The sequence below is a fragment of the Dendrobates tinctorius genome, unplaced genomic scaffold (assembly GCF_039654945.1).
Source record: "Dendrobates tinctorius isolate UK_male_01 unplaced genomic scaffold, ASM3965494v1 ptg000350l, whole genome shotgun sequence".
In the NCBI taxonomy this organism is placed as follows: Eukaryota; Metazoa; Chordata; class Amphibia; order Anura; family Dendrobatidae; genus Dendrobates; species Dendrobates tinctorius.
In genome coordinates, this window is record NW_027362016.1 from 3,537,175 (window position 1) to 3,554,361 (window position 17,187).

The window sequence follows — 17,187 nt, forward strand, 5'->3', positions numbered from 1 at the left end:
TCACTTTTAACAATCAATAAAATATTTTCTCTAAAATTTTGTCTCTTTTTTGCTCCAATTGTTTGCATCTCATAAAAAATAAAACTTGATGTAACATTATGCATGCAAATTGTGTTTTATGTGCGACCATGACCTATTCTAGAAGCACAGGGTCAGAATTATACTGGTGCATGGAGACAAACTGAAAATGTAAAAATTCAATGGCAAAATTGCTGTCTTTTTCTACTCATTCACAAATAGTTAATGAATGTTATTAAATATGTACAGCAAAATGGAAGGCGTTTCAAATAGAAATCATGCTTCAAAAAACAGTCAAATGAAAAATTATAATATATCCCTCCAGGTGTGACACTTGACATTTGCAGAGTGTCAAACCCCCCAGAAAATGTATAGATATGGCCGAAATAGCTCAGTTGGGAGAGCGTTAGACTGAAGATCTAAAGGTCCCTGGTCCAATCCCGGGTTTCGGCAAAATGCTTTTTCTTCACCGTTTACATTTTAAGGAGATATTAAACAAAGCACATGGACTGATCATGATCAAAAGGCCTAAAAATCTTAACTATCTACAGAAAACAAAATGTTAAAAATTTGAGAAACGGTAACTTTTTCCTTTTGAACACATGAATGTTTTTTAGTAATTTTTCCTCTATTTTGTTTTATTTCAGATTGACTTAGCTGTAAGAGGATTAAAAGGTAACCTGATAGCTGAAACAGACAGCACTTATCAGACACTAGCTGAATGATTATAGTCAGCTTGTTTGACTTTGAAACACTGAGGCATTACTGAGACAAATGTCCTTAAAAAATATGCTGTGGACAAAGTCAAAAAGGCAAAAAACACAAGCTCCACACAGGTCCGTCATCTTTAATTTGAAATATAGGAGGTTTCTACTTTAATGGTGAGACAAAGCATCTACATATTTGACATTGCTCCAGTGAGTAGAGCCCACTTAAAAATGTATGGGTTGCTTGTCTCTGCAAGCAAAAGCTGGGCACTAAACTGGCATACTTGCAATGCTGGATGGTTCAGAGTGAAAACACCTATAGGCTGACAATAGTAATTGCAGGTGTTGATTAACTCATTGTGCAAAATAATTTCTAAAATGTGGTCACTTTGGGAGGTTTTCTGCTGTTTTGGTACTCTGCAAATTTCATCTGCAAGGTATTCCTGCAAAATCTGCATTGCAAAACCCAAATAGGGCTCTTCCTTTCAAAGCCCTGCTGTGTGGCCAAACAGTAGTTTCTGAAGAAATGTGGTGCATCACCGCTTTTGTGAGAAATCTAACATTTCTAATATCCAAACAAAATAAATGGAGGTTTAAAAATTAATGCAGACGAAAAGTACGCATATAAAAAATGTTATTTATTGACTTTTTTGGGGTGGTGTGACAAGTTTTTAATCACAAGGAATGGTAACATTTCTGCTGACTAGCATGGAAGGAGTTAAGTTCCAATTGCATATCGAAGTCAAGATGGCAGAGTGGTCTAAGGCGCTGCGTTTAGGTTGCAGTTTCCCCTGGAGGCGTGGGTTCAAATCCCACTTCTGACATCAACATTTAATTTCAAGAAACTTTATCTTCATGTAATGTGGTTTTGAAAAATTTCCTGAGAGTCTTTGGAGTGAATCTGAATTTGTCCTCTCAAAAAAGAACTCTAGGAACATCAAACAGATTTTTTGTGCATATGTCTGTTGTTCTTTTGGCACTAGAAAAATCCTTTGGACAGTCAATGAGGAGGGACTATTTCACCTCTTTGTGTTCTCTGTCCCTATTAGGGTAGGGAATCAACCTTCTACAGTGCTGTCATGAAATATATCTAGAAACGGATTTGCTGGTAAGTCTACTTTCATAGTTTTCACCTCACACATCAATAGACCATAACGATATTTAATAAACAAAAACTTAACAAGTAGGTAATCATAGTTTAAAAAATGTGAAATGCCCATGTCATTCTGACATGTTTCAGCACATTTTGGGACAAATGGTCTCACTTTTAACAATCAATAAAATATTTTCTCTAAATTTTTGTCTCTTTTTTGCTCCAATTGTTTGCATCTCATAAAAAATAAAACTTGATGTAACATTATGCATGCAAATTGTGTTTTATGTGCGACCATGACCTATTCTAGAAGCACAGGGTCAGAATTATACTGGTGCATGGAGACAAACTGAAAATGTAAAAATTCAATGGCAAAATTGCTGTCTTTTTCTACTCATTCACAAATAGTTAATGAATGTTATTAAATATGTACAGCAAAATGGAAGGCGTTTCAAATAGAAATCATGCTTCAAAAAACAGTCAAATGAAAAATTATAATATATCCCTCCAGGTGTGACACTTGACATTTGCAGAGTGTCAAACCCCCCAGAAAATGTATAGATATGGCCGAAATAGCTCAGTTGGGAGAGCGTTAGACTGAAGATCTAAAGGTCCCTAGTCCAATCCCGGGTTTCGGCAAAATGCTTTTTCTTCACCGCTTACATTTTAAGGAGATATTAAACAAAGCACATGGACTGATCATGATCAAAAGGCCTAAAAATCTTAACTATCTACAGAAAACAAAATGTTAAAAATTTGAGAAACGGTAACTTTTTCCTTTTGAACACATGAATGTTTTTTAGTAATTTTTCCTCTATTTTGTTTTATTTCAGATTGACTTAGCTGTAAGAGGATTAAAAGGTAACCTGATAGCTGAAACAGACAGCACTTATCAGACACTAGCTGAATGATTATAGTCAGCTTGTTTGACTTTGAAACACTGAGGCATTACTGAGACAAATGTCCTTAAAAAATATGCTGTGGACAAAGTCAAAAAGGCAAAAAACACAAGCTCCACACAGGTCCGTCATCTTTAATTTGAAATATAGGAGGTTTCTACTTTAATGGTGAGACAAAGCATCTACATATTTGACATTGCTCCAGTGAGTAGAGCCCACTTAAAAATGTATGGGTTGCTTGTCTCTGCAAGCAAAAGCTGGGCACTAAACTGGCATACTTGCAATGCTGGATGGTTCAGAGTGAAAACACCTATAGGCTGACAATAGTAATTGCAGGTGTTGATTAACTCATTGTGCAAAATAATTTCTAAAATGTGGTCACTTTGGGAGGTTTTCTGCTGTTTTGGTACTCTGCAAATTTCATCTGCAAGGTATTCCTGCAAAATCTGCATTGCAAAACCCAAATAGGGCTCTTCCTTTCAAAGCCCTGCTGTGTGGCCAAACAGTAGTTTCTGAAGAAATGTGGTGCATCACCGCATTTGTGAGAAATCTAACATTTCTAATATCCAAACAAAATAAATGGAGGTTTAAAAATTAATGCAGACGAAAAGTACGCATATAAAAAATGTTATTTATTGACTTTTTTGGGGTGGTGTGACAAGTTTTTAATCACAAGGAATGGTAACATTTCTGCTGACTAGCATGGAAGGAGTTAAGTTCCAATTGCATATCGAAGTCAAGATGGCCGAGTGGTCTAAGGCGCTGCGTTTAGGTTGCAGTTTCCCCTGGAGGCGTGGGTTCAAATCCCACTTCTGACATCAACATTTAATTTCAAGAAACTTTATCTTCATGTAATGTGGTTTTGAAAAGTTTCCTGAGAGTCTTTGGAGTGAATCTGAATTTGTCCTCTCAAAAAAGAACTCTAGGAACATCAAACAGATTTTTTGTGCATATGTCTGTTGTTCTTTTGGCACTAGAAAAATCCTTTGGACAGTCAATGAGGAGGGACTATTTCACCTCTTTGTGTTCTCTGTCCCTATTAGGGTAGGGAATCAACCTTCTACAGTGCTGTCATGAAATATATCTAGAAACGGATTTGCTGGTAAGTCTACTTTCATAGTTTTCACCTCACACATCAATAGACCATAACGATATTTAATAAACAAAAACTTAACAAGTAGGTAATCATAGTTTAAAAAATGTGAAATGCCCATGTCATTCTGACATGTTTCAGCACATTTTGGGACAAATGGTCTCACTTTTAACAATCAATAAAATATTTTCTCTAAATTTTTGTCTCTTTTTTGCTCCAATTGTTTGCATCTCATAAAAAATAAAACTTGATGTAACATTATGCATGCAAATTGTGTTTTATGTGCGACCATGACCTATTCTAGAAGCACAGGGTCAGAATTATACTGGTGCATGGAGACAAACTGAAAATGTAAAAATTCAATGGCAAAATTGCTGTCTTTTTCTACTCATTCACAAATAGTTAATGAATGTTATTAAATATGTACAGCAAAATGGAAGGCGTTTCAAATAGAAATCATGCTTCAAAAAACAGTCAAATGAAAAATTATAATATATCCCTCCAGGTGTGACACTTGACATTTGCAGAGTGTCAAACCCCCCAGAAAATGTATAGATATGGCCGAAATAGCTCAGTTGGGAGAGCGTTAGACTGAAGATCTAAAGGTCCCTAGTCCAATCCCGGGTTTCGGCAAAATGCTTTTTCTTCACCGTTTACATTTTAAGGAGATATTAAACAAAGCACATGGACTGATCATGATCAAAAGGCCTAAAAATCTTAACTATCTACAGAAAACAAAATGTTAAAAATTTGAGAAACGGTAACTTTTTCCTTTTGAACACATGAATGTTTTTTAGTAATTTTTCCTCTATTTTGTTTTATTTCAGATTGACTTAGCTGTAAGAGGATTAAAAGGTAACCTGATAGCTGAAACAGACAGCACTTATCAGACACTAGCTGAATGATTATAGTCAGCTTGTTTGACTTTGAAACACTGAGGCATTACTGAGACAAATGTCCTTAAAAAATATGCTGTGGACAAAGTCAAAAAGGCAAAAAACACAAGCTCCACACAGGTCCGTCATCTTTAATTTGAAATATAGGAGGTTTCTACTTTAATGGTGAGACAAAGCATCTACATATTTGACATTGCTCCAGTGAGTAGAGCCCACTTAAAAATGTATGGGTTGCTTGTCTCTGCAAGCAAAAGCTGGGCACTAAACTGGCATACTTGCAATGCTGGATGGTTCAGAGTGAAAACACCTATAGGCTGACAATAGTAATTGCAGGTGTTGATTAACTCATTGTGCAAAATAATTTCTAAAATGTGGTCACTTTGGGAGGTTTTCTGCTGTTTTGGTACTCTGCAAATTTCATCTGCAAGGTATTCCTGCAAAATCTGCATTGCAAAACCCAAATAGGGCTCTTCCTTTCAAAGCCCTGCTGTGTGGCCAAACAGTAGTTTCTGAAGAAATGTGGTGCATCACCGCATTTGTGAGAAATCTAACATTTCTAATATCCAAACAAAATAAATGGAGGTTTAAAAATTAATGCAGACGAAAAGTACGCATATAAAAAATGTTATTTATTGACTTTTTTGGGGTGGTGTGACAAGTTTTTAATCACAAGGAATGGTAACATTTCTGCTGACTAGCATGGAAGGAGTTAAGTTCCAATTGCATATCGAAGTCAAGATGGCCGAGTGGTCTAAGGCGCTGCGTTTAGGTTGCAGTTTCCCCTGGAGGCGTGGGTTCAAATCCCACTTCTGACATCAACATTTAATTTCAAGAAACTTTATCATCATGTAATGTGGTTTTGAAAAATTTCCTGAGAGTCTTTGGAGTGAATCTGAATTTGTCCTCTCAAAAAAGAACTCTAGGAACATCAAACAGATTTTTTGTGCATATGTCTGTTGTTCTTTTGGCACTAGAAAAATCCTTTGGACAGTCAATGAGGAGGGACTATTTCACCTCTTTGTGTTCTCTGTCCCTATTAGGGTAGGGAATCAACCTTCTACAGTGCTGTCATGAAATATATCTAGAAACGGATTTGCTGGTAAGTCTACTTTCATAGTTTTCACCTCATACATCAATAGACCATAACGATATTTAATAAACAAAAACTTAACAAGTAGGTAATCATAGTTTAAAAAATGTGAAATGCCCATGTCATTCTGACATGTTTCAGCACATTTTGGGACAAATGGTCTCACTTTTAACAATCAATAAAATATTTTCTCTAAATTTTTGTCTCTTTTTTGCTCCAATTGTTTGCATCTCATAAAAAATAAAACTTGATGTAACATTATGCATGCAAATTGTGTTTTATGTGCGACCATGACCTATTCTAGAAGCACAGGGTCAGAATTATACTGGTGCATGGAGACAAACTGAAAATGTAAAAATTCAATGGCAAAATTGCTGTCTTTTTCTACTCATTCACAAATAGTTAATGAATGTTATTAAATATGTACAGCAAAATGGAAGGCGTTTCAAATAGAAATCATGCTTCAAAAAACAGTCAAATGAAAAATTATAATATATCCCTCCAGGTGTGACACTTGACATTTGCAGAGTGTCAAACCCCCCAGAAAATGTATAGATATGGCCGAAATAGCTCAGTTGGGAGAGCGTTAGACTGAAGATCTAAAGGTCCCTGGTCCAATCCCGGGTTTCGGCAAAATGCTTTTTCTTCACCGTTTACATTTTAAGGAGATATTAAACAAAGCACATGGACTGATCATGATCAAAAGGCCTAAAAATCTTAACTATCTACAGAAAACAAAATGTTAAAAATTTGAGAAACGGTAACTTTTTCCTTTTGAACACATGAATGTTTTTTAGTAATTTTTCCTCTATTTTGTTTTATTTCAGATTGACTTAGCTGTAAGAGGATTAAAAGGTAACCTGATAGCTGAAACAGACAGCACTTATCAGACACTAGCTGAATGATTAGTCAGCTTGTTTGACTTTGAAACACTGAGGCATTACTGAGACAAATGTCCTTAAAAAATATACTGTGGACAAAGTCAAAAAGGCAAAAAACACAAGCTGAACACAGGTCCGTCATCTTTAATTTGAAATATAGGAGGTTTCTACTTTAATGGTGAGACAAAGCATCTACATATTTGACATTGCTCCAGTGAGTAGAGCCCACTTAAAAATGTATGGGTTGCTTGTCTCTGCAAGCAAAAGCTGGGCACTAAACTGGCATACTTGCAATGCTGGATGGTTCAGAGTGAAAACACCTATAGGCTGACAATAGTAATTGCAGGTGTTGATTAACTCATTGTGCAAAATAATTTCTAAAATGTGGTCACTTTGGGAGGTTTTCTGCTGTTTTGGTACTCTGCAAATTTCATCTGCAAGGTATTCCTGCAAAATCTGCATTGCAAAACCCAAATAGGGCTCTTCCTTTCAAAGCCCTGCTGTGTGGCCAAACAGTAGTTTCTGAAGAAATGTGGTGCATCACCGCATTTGTGAGAAATCTAACATTTCTAATATCCAAACAAAATAAATGGAGGTTTAAAAATTAATGCAGACGAAAAGTACGCATATAAAAAATGTTATTTATTGACTTTTTTGGGGTGGTGTGACAAGTTTTTAATCACAAGGAATGGTAACATTTCTGCTGACTAGCATGGAAGGAGTTAAGTTCCAATTGCATATCGAAGTCAAGATGGCAGAGTGGTCTAAGGCGCTGCGTTTAGGTTGCAGTTTCCCCTGGAGGCGTGGGTTCAAATCCCACTTCTGACATCAACATTTAATTTCAAGAAATTTTATCTTCATGTAATGTGGTTTTGAAAAATTTCCTGAGAGTCTTTGGAGTGAATCTGAATTTGTCCTCTCAAAAAAGAACTCTAGGAACATCAAACAGATTTTTGTCCATATGTCTGTTGTTCTTTTGGCACTAGAAAAATCCTTTGGACAGTCAATGAGGAGGGACTATTTCACCTCTTTGTGTTCTCTGTCCCTATTAGGGTAGGGAATCAACCTTCTACAGTGCTGTCATGAAATATATCTAGAAACGGATTTGCTGGTAAGTCTACTTTCATAGTTTTCACCTCATACATCAATAGACCATAACGATATTTAATAAACAAAAACTTAACAAGTAGGTAATCATAGTTTAAAAAATGTGAAATGCCCATGTCATTCTGACATGTTTCAGCACATTTTGGGACAAATGGTCTCACTTTTAACAATCAATAAAATATTTTCTCTAAATTTTTGTCTCTTTTTTGCTCCAATTGTTTGCATCTCATAAAAAATAAAACTTGATGTAACATTATGCATGCAAATTGTGTTTTATGTGCGACCATGACCTATTCTAGAAGCACAGGGTCAGAATTATACTGGTGCATGGAGACAAACTGAAAATGTAAAAATTCAATGGCAAAATTGCTGTCTTTTTCTACTCATTCACAAATAGTTAATGAATGTTATTAAATATGTACAGCAAAATGGAAGGCGTTTCAAATAGAAATCATGCTTCAAAAAACAGTCAAATGAAAAATTATAATATATCCCTCCAGGTGTGACACTTGACATTTGCAGAGTGTCAAACCCCCCAGAAAATGTATAGATATGGCCGAAATAGCAAAGTTGGGAGAGCGTTAGACTGAAGATCTAAAGGTCCCTGGTCTAATCCCGGGTTTCGGCAAAATGCTTTTTCTTCACCGTTTACATTTTAAGGAGATATTAAACAAAGCACATGGACTGATCATGATCAAAAGGCCTAAAAATCTTAACTATCTACAGAAAACAAAATGTTAAAAATTTGAGAAACGGTAACTTTTTCCTTTTGAACACATGAATGTTTTTTAGTAATTTTTCCTCTATTTTGTTTTATTTCAGATTGACTTAGCTGTAAGAGGATTAAAAGGTAACCTGATAGCTGAAACAGACAGCACTTATCAGACACTAGCTGAATGATTATAGTCAGCTTGTTTGACTTTGAAACACTGAGGCATTACTGAGACAAATGTCCTTAAAAAATATGCTGTGGACAAAGTCAAAAAGGCAAAAAACACAAGCTCCACACAGGTCCGTCATCTTTAATTTGAAATATAGGAGGTTTCTACTTTAATGGTGAGACAAAGCATCTACATATTTGACATTGCTCCAGTGAGTAGAGCCCACTTAAAAATGTATGGGTTGCTTGTCTCTGCAAGCAAAAGCTGGGCACTAAACTGGCATACTTGCAATGCTGGATGGTTCAGAGTGAAAACACCTATAGGCTGACAATAGTAATTGCAGGTGTTGATTAACTCATTGTGCAAAATAATTTCTAAAATGTGGTCACTTTGGGAGGTTTTCTGCTGTTTTGGTACTCTGCAAATTTCATCTGCAAGGTATTCCTGCAAAATCTGCATTGCAAAACCCAAATAGGGCTCTTCCTTTCAAAGCCCTGCTGTGTGGCCAAACAGTAGTTTCTGAAGAAATGTGGTGCATCACCGCATTTGTGAGAAATCTAACATTTCTAATATCCAAACAAAATAAATGGAGGTTTAAAAATTAATGCAGACGAAAAGTACGCATATAAAAAATGTTATTTATTGACTTTTTTGGGGTGGTGTGACAAGTTTTTAATCACAAGGAATGGTAACATTTCTGCTGACTAGCATGGAAGGAGTTAAGTTCCAATTGCATTTCGAAGTCAGGATGGCCGAGTGGTCTAAGGCGCTGCGTTTAGGTTGCAGTTTCCCCTGGAGGCGTGGGTTCAAATCCCACTTCTGAAATCAACATTTAATTTCAAGAAACTTTATCTTCATGTAATGTGGTTTTGAAAAATTTCCTGAGAGTCTTTGTAGTGAATCTGAATTTGTCCTCTCAAAAAAGAACTCTAGGAACATCAAACAGATTTTTTGTGCATATGTCTGTTGTTCTTTTGGCACTAGAAAAATCCTTTGGACAGTCAATGAGGAGGGACTATTTCACCTCTTTGTGTTCTCTGTCCCTATTAGGGTAGGGAATCAACCTTCTACAGTGCTGTCATGAAATATATCTAGAAACGGATTTGCTGGTAAGTCTACTTTCATAGTTTTCACCTCATACATCAATAGACCATAATGATACTTAATTAACAAAAACTTAACAAGTAGGTAATCATAGTTTAAAAAATGTGAAATGCCCATGTCCTTCTGACATGTTTCAGCACATTTTGGGACAAATGGTCTCACTTTTAACAATCAATAAAATATTTTCTCTAAATTTTTGTCTCTTTTTTGCTCCAATTGTTTGCATCTCATAAAAAATAAAACTTGATGTAACATTATGCATGCAAATTGTGTTTTATGTGCGACCATGACCTATTCTAGAAGCACAGGGTCAGAATTATACTGGTGCATGGAGACAAACTGAAAATGTAAAAATTCAATGGCAAAATTGCTGTCTTTTTCTACTCATTCACAAATAGTTAATGAATGTTATTAAATATGTACAGCAAAATGGAAGGCGTTTCAAATAGAAATCATGCTTCAAAAAACAGTCAAATGAAAAATTATAATATATCCCTCCAGGTATGACACTTGACATTTGCAGAGTGTCAAACCCCCGAGAAAATGTATAGATATGGCAGAAATATCTCAGTTGGGAGAGCGTTAGACTGAAGATCTAAAGGTCCCTGGTCCAATCCCGGGTTTCGGCAAAATGCTTTTTCTTCACCGTTTACATTTTAAGGAGATATTAAACAAAGTACATGGACTGATCATGATCAAAAGGCCTAAAAATCTTAACTATCTACAGAAAACAAAATGTTAAAAATTTGAGAAACGGTAACTTTTTCCTTTTGAACACATGAATGTTTTTTAGTAATTTTTCCTCTATTTTGTTTTATTTCAGATTGACTTAGCTGTAAGAGGATTAAAAGGTAACCTGATAGCTGAAACAGACAGCACTTATCAGACACTAGCTGAATGATTATAGTCAGCTTGTTTGACTTTGAAACACTGAGGCATTACTGAGACAAATGTCCTTAAAAAATATGCTGTGGACAAAGTCAAAAAGGCAAAAAACACAAGTTGAACACAGGTCCGTCATCTTTAATTTGAAATATAGGAGGTTTCTACTTTAATGGTGAGACAAAGTATCTACATATTTGACATTGCTCCAGTGAGTAGAGCCCACTTAAAAATGTATGGGTTGCTTGTCTCTGCAAGCAAAAGCTGGGCACTAAACTGGCATACTTGCAATGCTGGATGGTTCAGAGTGAAAACACCTATAGGCTGACAATAGTAATTGCAGGTGTTGATTAACTCATTGTGCAAAATAATTTCTAAAATGTGGTCACTTTGGGAGGTTTTCTGCTGTTTTGGTACTCTGCAAATTTCATCTGCAAGGTATTCCTGCAAAATCTGCATTGCAAAACCCAAATAGGGCTCTTCCTTTCAAAGCCCTGCTGTGTGGCCAAACAGTAGTTTCTGAAGAAATGTGGTGCATCACCGCATTTGTGAGAAATCTAACATTTTTAATATCCAAACAAAATAAATGGAGGTTTAAAAATTAATGCAGACGAAAAGTACGCATATAAAAAATGTTATTTATTGACTTTTTTGGGGTGGTGTGACAAGTTTTTAATCACAAGGAATGGTAACATTTCTGCTGACTAGCATGGAAGGAGTTAAGTTCCAATTGCATATCGAAGCTGTCTAAGGCGAGCGGTCTAATACCGAGCGTTCTAAGGCGCTGCGTTCAGGTCGTAGTCTCCCCTGGAGGCGTGGGTTCAAATCCCACTTCTGACATCAATATTTAATTTCAAGAAACTTTATCTTCATTTATTGATTAGATGAGGTCAAACAAAACTTAGTAATGTGGTTTTGAAAAATTTCCTGAGAGTCTTTGGAGTGAATCTGAATTTGTCCTCTCAAAAAAGAACTCTAGGAACATCAAACAGATTTTTTGTGCATATGTCTGTTGTTCTTTTGGCACTAGAAAAATCCTTTGGACAGTCAATGAGGAGGGACTATTTCACCTCTTTGTGTTCTCTGTCCCTATTAGGGTAGGGAATCAACCTTCTACAGCGCTGTCATGAAATATATCTAGAAACGGATTTGCTGGTAAGTCTACTTTCATAGTTTTCACCTCATACATCAATAGACCATAACGATACTTAATAAACAAAAACTTAACAAGTAGGTAATCATAGTTTAAAAAATGTGAAATGCCCATGTCATTCTGACATGTTTCAGCACATTTTGGGACAAATGGTCTCACTTTTAACATTAACAATCAATAAAATATTTTCTCTAAATTTTTGTCTCTTTTTTGCTCCAATTGTTTGCATCTCATAAAAAATAAAACTTGATGTAACATTATGCATGCAAATTGTGTTTTATGTGCGACCATGACCTATTCTAGAAGCACAGGGTCAGAATTATACTGGTGCATGGAGACAAACTGAAAATGTAAAAATTCAATGGCAAAATTGCTGTCTTTTTCTACTCATTCACAAATAGTTAATGAATGTTATTAAATATGTACAGCAAAATGGAAGGCGTTTCAAATAGAAATCATGCTTCAAAAAACAGTCAAATGAAAAATTATAATATATCCCTCCAGGTGTGACACTTGACATTTGCAGAGTGTCAAACCCCCCAGAAAATGTATAGATAATGCCGAAATAGCTCAGTTGGGAGAGCGTTAGACTGAAGATCTAAAGGTCCCTGGTCCAATCCCGGGTTTCGGCAAAATGCTTTTTCTTCACCGTTTACATTTTAAGGAGATATTAACCAAAGCACATGGACTGATCATGATCAAAAGGCCTAAAAATCTTAACTATCTACAGAAAACAAAATGTTAAAAATTTGAGAAACGGTAACTTTTTCCTTTTGAACACATGAATGTTTTTTAGTAATTTTTCCTCTATTTTGTTTTATTTCAGATTGACTTAGCTGTAAGAGGATTAAAAGGTAACCTGATAGCTGAAACAGACAGCACTTATCAGACACTAGCTGAATGATTATAGTGAGCTTGTTTGACTTTGAAACACTGAGGCATTACTGAGACAAATGTCCTTAAAAAATATGCTGTGGACAAAGTCAAAAAGGCAAAAAACACAAGCTCCACACAGGTCCGTCATCTTTAATTTGAAATATAGGAGGTTTCTACTTTAATGGTGAGACAAAGCATCTACATATTTGACATTGCTCCAGTGAGTAGAGCCCACTTAAAAATGTATGGGTTGCTTGTCTCTGCAAGCAAAAGCTGGGCACTAAACTGGCATACTTGCAATGCTGGATGGTTCAGAGTGAAAACACCTATAGGCTGACAATAGTAATTGCAGGTGTTGATTAACTCATTGTGCAAAATAATTTCTAAAATGTGGTCACTTTGGGAGGTTTTCTGCTGTTTTGGTACTCTGCAAATTTCATCTGCAAGGTATTCCTGCAAAATCTGCATTGCAAAACCCAAATAGGGCTCTTCCTTTCAAAGCCCAGCTGAGTGGCCAAACAGTAGTTTCTGAAGAAATGTGGTGCATCACCGCATTTGTGAGAAATCTAACATTTCTAATATCCAAACAAAATAAATGGAGGTTTAAAAATTAATGCAGACGAAAAGTACGCATATAAAAAATGTTATTTATTGACTTTTTTTTGGTGGTGTGACAAGTTTTTAATCACAAGGAATGGTAACATTTCTGCTGTCTAGCATGGAAGGAGTTAAGTTCCAATTGCATATCGAAGCGGTCTAAGGCGAGCGGTCTAATACCGAGCGGTCTAAGGTGCTGCGTTCAGGTCGCAGTCTCCCCTCGAGGCGTGGGTTCAAATCCCACTTCTGACATTTAATTTCAAGAAACTTTATCTTCATTTATTGATTAGATGAGGTCAAACAAAACTTAGTAATGTGGTTTTGAAAAATTTCCTGAGAGTCTTTGGAGTGAATCTGAATTTGTCCTCTCAAAAAAGAACTCTAGGAACATCAAACAGATTTTTTGTGCATATGTCTGTTGTTCTTTTGGCACTAGAAAAATCCTTTGGACAGTCAATGAGGAGGGACTATTTCACCTCTTTGTGTTCTCTGTCCCTATTAGGGTAGGGAATCAACCTTCTACAGTGCTGTCATGAAATATATCTAGAAACGGATTTGCTGGTAAGTCTACTTTCATAGTTTTCACCTCATACATCAATAGACCATAACGATACTTAATAAACAAAAACTTAACAAGTAGGTAATCATAGTTTAAAAAATGTGAAATGCCCATGTCATTCTGACATGTTTCAGCACATTTTGGGACAAATGGTCTCACTTTTAACAATCAATAAAATATTTTCTCTAAATTTTTGTCTCTTTTTTGCTCCAATTGTTTGCATCTCATAAAAAATAAAACTTGATGTAACATTATGCATGCAAATTGTGTTTTATGTGCGACCATGACCTATTCTAGAAGCACAGGGTCAGAATTATACTGGTGCATGGAGACAAACTGAAAATGTAAAAATTCAATGGCAAAATTGCTGTCTTTTTCTACTCATTCACAAATAGTTAATGAATGTTATTAAATATGTACAGCAAAATGGAAGGCGTTTCAAATAGAAATCATGCTTCAAAAAACAGTCAAATGAAAAATTATAATATATCCCTCCAGGTGTGACACTTGACATTTGCAGAGTGTCAAACCCCCCAGAAAATGTATAGATATGGCAGAAATAGCTCAGTTGGGAGAGCGTTAGACTGAAGATCTAAAGGTCCCTGGTCCAATCCCGGGTTTCGGCAAAATGCTTTTTCTTCACCGTTTACATTTTAAGGAGATATTAAACAAAGCACATGGACTGATCATGATCAAAAGGCCTAAAAATCTTAACTATCTACAGAAAACAAAATGTTAAAAATTTGAGAAACGGTAACTTTTTCCTTTTGAACACATGAATGTTTTTTAGTAATTTTTCCTCTATTTTGTTTTATTTCAGATTGACTTAGCTGTAAGAGGATTAAAAGGTAACCTGATAGCTGAAACAGACAGCACTTATCAGACACTAGCTGAATGATTATAGTCAGCTTGTTTGACTTTGAAACACTGAGACATTACTGAGACAAATGTCCTTAAAAAATATGCTGTGGACAAAGTCAAAAAGGCAAAAAACACAAGCTGAACACAGGTCCGTCATCTTTAATTTGAAATATAGGAGGTTTCTACTTTAATGGTGAGACAAAGCATCTACATATTTGACATTGCTCCAGTGAGTAGAGCCCACTTAAAAATGTATGGGTTGCTTGTCTCTGCAAGCAAAAGCTGGCCACTAAACTGGCATACTTGCAATGCTGGATGGTTCAGAGTGAAAACACCTATAGGCTGACAATAGTAATTGCAGGTGTTGATTAACTCATTGTGCAAATAATTTCTAAAATGTGGTCACTTTGGGAGGTTTTCTGCTGTTTTGGTACTCTGCAAATTTCATCTGCAAGGTATTCCTGCAAAATCTGCATTGCAAAACCCAAATAGGGCTCTTCCTTTCAAAGCCCTGCTGTGTGGCCAAACAGTAGTTTCTGAAGAAATGTGGTGCATCACCGCATTTGTGAGAAATCTAACATTTCTAATATCCAAACAAAATAAATGGAGGTTTAAAAATTAATGCAGACGAAAAGTACGCATATAAAAAATGTTATTTATTGACTTTTTTGGGGTGGTGTGACAAGTTTTTAATCACAAGGAATGGTAACATTTCTGCTGACTAGCATGGAAGGCGTTAAGTTCCAATTGCATATTGAAGCGGTCTAAGGCGAGCGGTCTAATACCGAGCGGTCTAAGGCGCTGCGTTCAGGTCGCAGTCTCCCCTGGAGGCGTGGGTTCAAATCCCACTTCTGACATCAACATTTAATTTCAAGAAACTTTATCTTCATTTATTGATTAGATGAGGTCAAACAAAACTTAGTAATGTGGTTTTTGAAAAATTTCCTGAGAGTCTTTTGAGTGAATCTGAATTTGTCCTCTCAAAAAAGAACTCTAGGAACATCAAACAGATTTTTTGTGCATATGTCTGTTGTTCTTTTGGCACTAGAAAAATCCTTTGGACAGTCAATGAGGAGGGACTATTTCACCTCTTTGTGTTCTCTGTCCCTATTAGGGTAGGGAATCAACCTTCTACAGTGCTGTCATGAAATATATCTAGAAACGGATTTGCTGGTAAGTCTACTTTCATAGTTTTCACCTCATACATCAATAGACCATAACGATACTTAATAAACAAAAACTTAACAAGTAGGTAATCATAGTTTAAAAAATGTGAAATGCCCATGTCATTCTGACATGTTTCAGCACATTTTGGGACAAATGGTCTCACTTTTAACAATCAATAAAATATTTTCTCTAAATTTTTGTCTCTTTTTTGCTCCAATTGTTTGCATCTCATAAAAAATAAAACTTGATGTAACATTATGCATGCAAATTGTGTTTTATGTGCGACCATGACCTATTCTAGAAGCACAGGGTCAGAATTATACTGGTGCATGGAGACAAACTGAAAATGTAAAAATTCAATGGCAAAATTGCTGTCTTTTTCTACTCATTCACAAATAGTTAATGAATGTTATTAAATATGTACAGCAAAATGGAAGGCGTTTCAAATAGAAATCATGCTTCAAAAAACAGTCAAATGAAAAATTATAATATATCCCTCCAGGTGTGACACTTGACATTTGCAGAGTGTCAAACCCCCCAGAAAATGTATAGAAATGGCCGAAATAGCTCAGTTGGGAGAGTGTTAGACTGAAGATCTAAAGGTCCCTGGTCCCTGGTCCAATCCCGGGTTTCGGCAAAATGATTTTTCTTCACCGTTTACATTTTAAGGAGATATTAAACAAAGCACATGGACTGATAATGATCAAAAGGCCTAAAAATCTTAACTATCTACAGAAAACAAAATGTTAAAAATTTGAGAAACGGTAACTTTTTCCTTTTGAACACATGAATGTTTTTTAGTAATTTTTCCTCTATTTTGTTTTATTTCAGATTGACTTAGCTGTAAGAGGATTAAAAGGTAACCTGATAGCTGAAACAGACAGCACTTATCAGACACTAGCTGAATGATTATAGTCAGCTTGTTTGACTTTGAAACACTGAGGCATTACTGAGACAAATGTCCTTAAAAAATATGCTGTGGACAAAGTCAAAAAGGCAAAAAACACAAGCTGAACACAGGTCCGTCATCTTTAATTTGAAATATAGGATGTTTCTACTTTAATGGTGAGACAAAGCATCTACATATTTGACATTGCTCCAGTGAGTAGAGCCCACTTAAAAATGTATGGGTTGCTTGTCTCTGCAAGCAAAAGCTGGGCACTAAACTGGCATACTTGCAATGCTGGATGGTTCAGAGTGAAAACACCTATAGGCTGACAATAGTAATTGCAGGTGTTGATTAACTCATTGTGCAAAATAATTTCTAAAATGTGATCACTTTGGGAGGTTTTCTGCTGTTTTGGTACTCTGCAAATTTCATCT

At 35.8% G+C, this 17,187-nt stretch overlaps 8 non-coding genes across 8 annotated transcripts; all 8 read left to right on the plus strand.

The window, feature by feature from the left end:
* Positions 1-398: 398 nt before the first annotated feature.
* TRNAF-GAA (transfer RNA phenylalanine (anticodon GAA)) lies at positions 399-471 on the plus strand. Its single transcript has one exon. It is a non-coding gene; the product is annotated as a tRNA-Phe (tRNA).
* Positions 472-1,466: 995 nt separating this feature from the next.
* TRNAL-UAG (transfer RNA leucine (anticodon UAG)) lies at positions 1,467-1,549 on the plus strand. Its single transcript has one exon. It is a non-coding gene; the product is annotated as a tRNA-Leu (tRNA).
* A 1,903-nt stretch (positions 1,550-3,452) lies between these two features.
* Positions 3,453-3,535, plus strand: TRNAL-UAG (transfer RNA leucine (anticodon UAG)). Its single transcript has one exon. It is a non-coding gene; the product is annotated as a tRNA-Leu (tRNA).
* A 1,903-nt stretch (positions 3,536-5,438) lies between these two features.
* Positions 5,439-5,521, plus strand: TRNAL-UAG (transfer RNA leucine (anticodon UAG)). Its single transcript has one exon. It is a non-coding gene; the product is annotated as a tRNA-Leu (tRNA).
* Positions 5,522-6,356: 835 nt separating this feature from the next.
* On the plus strand, positions 6,357-6,429 carry TRNAF-GAA (transfer RNA phenylalanine (anticodon GAA)). The gene has a single exon. It is a non-coding gene; the product is annotated as a tRNA-Phe (tRNA).
* Positions 6,430-7,422: 993 nt separating this feature from the next.
* TRNAL-UAG (transfer RNA leucine (anticodon UAG)) lies at positions 7,423-7,505 on the plus strand. The gene has a single exon. It is a non-coding gene; the product is annotated as a tRNA-Leu (tRNA).
* A 1,902-nt stretch (positions 7,506-9,407) lies between these two features.
* On the plus strand, positions 9,408-9,490 carry TRNAL-UAG (transfer RNA leucine (anticodon UAG)). The gene has a single exon. It is a non-coding gene; the product is annotated as a tRNA-Leu (tRNA).
* A 2,873-nt stretch (positions 9,491-12,363) lies between these two features.
* Positions 12,364-12,436, plus strand: TRNAF-GAA (transfer RNA phenylalanine (anticodon GAA)). The gene has a single exon. It is a non-coding gene; the product is annotated as a tRNA-Phe (tRNA).
* The last annotated feature ends 4,751 nt before the right edge of the window (positions 12,437-17,187 follow it).